This window comes from Nicotiana tomentosiformis, chromosome 5 (genome assembly GCF_000390325.3).
Source record: "Nicotiana tomentosiformis chromosome 5, ASM39032v3, whole genome shotgun sequence".
NCBI lineage: Eukaryota > Viridiplantae > Streptophyta > Magnoliopsida > Solanales > Solanaceae > Nicotiana > Nicotiana tomentosiformis.
In genome coordinates, this window is record NC_090816.1 from 100,219,149 (window position 1) to 100,225,320 (window position 6,172).

Genomic DNA, 6,172 nt, shown 5'->3' on the forward strand with positions numbered 1-6,172 from the left:
GCAGCTATAAAGTACAAAATGAGTAGTAAATGAGGGAACGGGGCTACAACTCTCAAAATGATTAGCCGGGTTGTTACATCCTCCCCTCTTAAACAAACGTTCATCCTCGAACGAGTTTAGAATTATACCTGGAGTGGTGAAAAGATAAGGGTAACAGCTGTGCATATCATGTTCGGTCTCCTAAGTCACTTCCTCGGTAGGCTGACCCCTCCACTGTACTTTTACTGAAGAAATGCTTTCCGATCTCAACTTTCTAACCTGTCTGTCCAAAATGGCCATTGGTTCCTCAACATAAGATAGATCCTTGTTCAACTGGACTGAACTGAAGTATAACACATGAGATGGATCGCCGTGATACTTCCGGAGCATGGAAACATGGAACACTGGATGAACTGTAGTGAGACTAGGTGGTAGTGCAAGTCTGTAAGCCACCTCTCCAATCCTTTCAAGAATCTTAAAAAGCCCAATATACCTAGGGCTCAACTTGCCCTTCTTCCCGAATCTCATAACACCTTTCATAGGCGAAACCCAGAGCAAGACCTGCTCAGTAACTATGAATGCAACATCACAAACCTTCCGATTTGCATAACTCTTCTGTCTAGATTGGGATGTACGAAGTCGATCCTGAATCAATTTAACCTTTTCCAAATCATCCTGAACCAAACTCGTACCCAATAGTCTAGCCTCGCCGGGCTCGAACCAACCCACTAGAGATCGGCACTGCCTCCCATATAAGGCCTCATATGGAGCCATCAGAATGCTTGACTAGTAGCTGTTGTTATAAGCAAACTCCGCAAGTGTCAAGAACTGCTCCCAAGCACCCCCAAAAGCTATCACACACGCACGAAGCATATCCTCAAATATCTGGATAGTGCACTCTGACTGTCCATCTGTCTGAGGGTGAAATGTTGTACTCAACTCCACACGAGTACCCAACTCACGTTGTACGGATCTCCAGAACTGTGATGTAAACTGCGTCCCAAGGTCGGAGATTATAGATACCGGTACACCATGAAGCCTGACAATCCCGCAAATGTAAACCTGAGCCAGCAACTCCGAAGAGTAAGTAGTAACCACAGGAATGAAATGAGCTGACTTGATCAATCTATCCACAATCACCCAAACTGCATCGAACTTCCTCTGAGTCCGTGGGAGTCCAACAACAAAATCCATAGTGATCTGCTCCCATTTTTATTCTGGAATCTCTAACTTCTGAAGCAATCCTCCCGGTCGTTGATGCTCATACTTCACCTGTTGACAATTTAGGCACTAAGCTACATATTCCACTACGTCTTTCTTCATCCGTCTCTACCAATAGTGCTGTCTCAAGTCCTGATACATCTTTGCATCACCCGGATGAATGGAGTACCGCGAACTGTGAGCCTCCAGGAGAATCAACTCACGCAAACCATCTACATTGGAAACTTTGTTCTAAGTCCAAATTTCGATCTGTTAACCATCCTAAACCCACCCGAGGCCCCCGAGACCTCAACCAAATATACCAACAAGTCCTAAAATATCATACAAACTTAGTCAAAGCCTCAAATCACATTAATTAATGCTAAAAACACGAATCATACCTCAATTCAAGCCTAATAAAACTAAGAAACTCCAACTTCTACATTCGATGCCAAAACCTATCAAATCAAGTCCGATTGACCTCAAATTTTGCACACAAGTCATAAATAACATAACAGACCTATTCAAATTTTCAGAATCAGATTCTGACCCCGATATCAAAAAGTAAACTTCCCAGTAAAACTTCCAAGCTTCAACTTCTATTTTAGCCAATTCAAGCCTAATTTAACTACAAGCTTCCAAATAATTATTCGGACATGCTCCTAAGTCCAAAATCACCATACGGAGCTATTGAAATCATCAAAACTCTATTTCGGGGTCGTTTACATATAAATCAACATCCGGTCAACCATTTCAACTTAAATTTTAAACCTTAAAACTAAGTGTTTCAATTTATTCTAAAACCTCATCGTACCTAAACCGACTACCCAGGCAAGTAATATAGCAACTATAAAGTACAAAATGAGTAGTAAATGGGGGAACGGGGCTACAACTCTCAAAAATAACTAGCCGAGTTATTACATCCTCCCCTCTTAAACAAACGTTCGTCCTCAAACGGGTTTAGAAATATACCTGGAGTGGTGAAAACATGAGGGTAACCGCTGTGCATATCATGTTCGGTTTACTAAGTCACCCCCTCGGCATGCTGACCCCTCCACTGTACTTTTACTGAAGCAATGATTTTCGATCTCACCTTTCTTACCTGTCTGTCCAAAATGGCCATTGGTTCCTCAACATAAGATAGATCCTTGTTCAACTGGACTGAACTGAAGTATAACATATGAGATGGATCGCCGTGATACTTCCGGAGCATGGAAACATGAAACACTGGATGAACTGTAGTGAGACTAGGTGGTATTGCAAGTCTGTAAGCCACCTCTCCAATCCTTTCAAGAATCTTAAAAGGCCCAATATACCTAGGGCTCAATTTGCCCTTCTTCCCGAATCTCATAACACCCTTCATAGGCAAAACCCGGAGCAACACCCGCTCGCCAACCATGAATGCAACATCACGAACCTTCCGATCCGTATAACTCTTATGTCTAGATTGGGTTGTACGAAGTCGATCCTGAATATTTAACCTTTTCCAAAGCATCCTAAACTAAATTCGTACTCAATAGTCTAGCCTCGTCCGACTCAACCAACCCATAGGAGACCGGCACCGCCTCCCATATAGGTCCTCACACGAATCCATCTGAATGCTTGACTGGTAGATGTTGTTGTAAGCAAACTCCGCAAGTGGCAAGAACTAATCCCAAGCATCCCCAAAATCTATAACATACACACACAAAGCATATCCTCCAATATCTAGATAGTGCGCTCTAACTGTCCGTCCGTCTGAGAGTGAAATGTTGTACTCAACTCCACACGAGTACCCAACTCACGTTGTATGGCTCTCCAGAACTGTGATATAAACTGCATACCAAGGTCAGAGATTTTAGATACCGGTACGCCATGAAGCCTGACAATCTCGCGAATGTACTACTGAGCCAGCTGCTCCGAAGAGTAAGTAGTAACTGCGGGAATGAAACGAGCTGACTTGGTCAATCTATCCATAATAACCCAACCTGCATCGAACTTCCTTTGAGTCTGTGGGAGTCGAACAACAAAATCCATAGTGATTTGCTCCCATTTTCCATTCTGGAATCTCTAACTTTTGAAGCAATCCACCTGGTCGTTGATGCTTATACTTCACATGTTGAAAATTTAAGCACCGAGCTACATATTCCACTATGTCTTTCTTCATCTGTCTCCACCAATAGTGCTATCTCAAGTCCTGATACATCTTTGCATCACCCAGATAAATGGAGTACCACGAACTGTGAGCCTCCAGCAGAATCAACTCACGCAAACCATCTACATTGGAAACTTTTTCTAAGTCCAAATTTCGATCCGCTAACCATCCTAAACTTACCCGAGGCCCCCGGGACCTCAACAAAATATTCCAACAAGTCCTAAAACATCATAAGAACTTAGTCGAAGCCTCAAATCACATCAACCAATGCTAAAAACACGAATCATACCTCAATTCAAGTCTAATGAAACTAAGAAACTCAAACTTCTACATTCGATGCCGAAACCTATCAAATCAAGTCTGATTGACCTTAAAATTTGCACACAAGTCATAAATGACATAACAGACCTATTCAAATTTTCAGAATCAGATTCCGACCCTGATATCAAAAAGTCAACTCCCCGGTCAAACTTCCAAGCTTAAATTTCTATTTTAGCCATTTCAAGCCTAATTTAACTACGGACTTCCAAATAATTATTCGGACACGTTCCTAAGTCCAAAATCACCATACGGGGATATTAGAATCATCAAAATTCTATTCCAGGGTCATTTACACATAAGTCAACATCCTGTCAACCATTTCAACTTAAACATTAAACCTTGAAAAGTGTTTCAATTTATTACAAAGCCTCACCGGACCTGAACCGACTACCCAGGCAAGTTATATAGTAGATATAAAGTACAAAATAAGTATTAAATTGGGGAACGGGGCTACAACTCTTAAAACGACTGACCAGGTCATTACATAGACCACCTCCAATTGCAGCAAACAATTTCGAGTTAAAGCAAGGGTTGCTTTAAACCTTTCAGAATTTTTGTGTCTTTAGAGAGAAGATAAATGATGATCCAAACACACATCTAATGGACTTCGAGGAGATTATGAATACCTTTCAATGCAATAGTGTGTTACAAGATGCAGTTTACTTAAGGGCACTCCCCTTCACACTCAAAGATGATGCAAAACAGTGGCTTCGAAGCTTACCTAATGGATCGATTCGAACATGGGATGAGATGACCGGAAAATTTCTTAATAAATATTTCTCATCAGCTAAAACAGGCAAGTTTAGAAGAGAAATCCATAACTTCTTCCAGAAAGAGAATGAAACTGTTTTTGAAGGTTGGAAGAGGTTTAAGGAGATTGTTAGAAAGTGTCAACATAGTGGAATTGAACTTGGATACAACTCTAGGACTTTTGGGATGGATTGACACCGACCTCACGTAGAACATTTAGTAATGCAGCTAGACGACCGTTGATAAAACAAACTCCAAAGGAGATAGTTACAATTCTTGATGAGTTATCTGAAGATGCTAATCAGTGGCCCTCTAAGAGTGCTGAAAGAAGAAGATCAACTGGTGTTCACCAGGTTAATGCTAACACATTTGTGCAGGTACATCTTGATGTTATGGCCAAAGAGATAAGGAAGCTAACCTTAGCCTCGATACAAAGTGAGCCTCATGCAACTTGTGATATATGTGGAAGAGGACACCCTACTCATAAGTGTCAAGCCTCAACTGAGGAAGTGAATGCTAGGAAAACTATAATTTTAATGCAATTGGTCAGAAGCACCCTGGTTTTTCATGGAGTTCACATGGGGGTACTGCGAATGCTTGGCAACAAAATAACTCTAGACCCCAGGGACAAGGAGCTCCAGCATTCCAAAATCAGCAGAGGCGGCAATTTCAGCCTCAACAGCCCATTCACTCTGGCATAGAAGATCTAAAAACTGATGAGAGGCTTGAAATTCATAGCGCAGCTATCCGAGAACATGGAGCAACTATCAAAGAAATAGGTACTGATTTTCGAAACTTGGAAAGACAGGTTGGGCAGTTAGCCACTCTATTGTCTGAGAAGATTCCAAGAACACTCCCCGCTGATACTGAAAGAAATCCCAAAGAAACAGTGAATGATGTGACTTTGAGAAGTGGGCAAGTGTTGAAAGATCCTACCCCGATCCAAAAAGAGGTGATACGTGAAAAAAAAGTGGGGAGCAGCTAAAAAGTGATGATGACAAGAAGAAGAAGGGCCCGATGAAAACTAAAAAGAAGAACAAGGAAGAAAAATCAAGAAGGGGAGAATCTGTGAAGAGCGAGCATATGCATGCTTTACCTTTCCCTCAAAAGCTATGTAGAGAAAAGCTGGACAAGCAATTTGAGAGATTTTTGGATGTGCTAAAACAAGTCCATGTAAACTTACCATTTACAAAAGTGCTCTCACAAATGCCAGCTTATGCCAAATTCTTGAAGGAGATTCTGACAAAGAAGAGAAAGATAGAAGAGACCTCAGTGGTCAAACTCACAGAGCATTGCAGTGCGATATTGCATAACAAACTCCCACAAAAGTGTGGAGATCCAGGGAGTTTTACTATACCTTGTTCTTTAGGCTCTATTAATTTTGATAGATCTTTATGTGATTCTGGTGCCTCAATTAACTTATTTCCTCAATTTATTTACAGGAAACTGGAGAAAGAGATTGGAGAGATAAGGTCAGTGCCAATATCTTTGCAGCTGGCAGACCAAACGACTCTGATACCCAAGGAAATAGTGGAAGATATCTTAGTTTGGGTAGATAAATTTATATTTCCTTTTTTATATTAGTGAATATGGAGGAGAACAAAGAGGTCCCCCTCATCTTAGGAAGACCACTCTTAGCAACGGGTAGAGTAATACTAGATATACACGAGAGAAAGCTCATGCTTAAAGTGGGTGAGGAGACTGTGACTTTCGATATGAATGTATAAAACGGGGTACAAAAGGAAAAACCAGCTGCAAGTGTTGAGTGAAAAGTGAAGGGCTCAAAAG

General features: G+C 41.3%; 1 non-coding gene across 1 annotated transcript; it reads right to left on the reverse strand.

Annotated features, from left to right (window-relative positions):
* Positions 1 to 4,432: 4,432 nt before the first annotated feature.
* On the reverse strand, positions 4,433 to 4,539 carry LOC117279264 (small nucleolar RNA R71). Its single transcript, XR_004509679.1, has one exon. It is a non-coding gene; the product is annotated as a small nucleolar RNA R71 (small nucleolar RNA).
* Between the last annotated feature and the right edge of the window lie 1,633 nt (positions 4,540 to 6,172).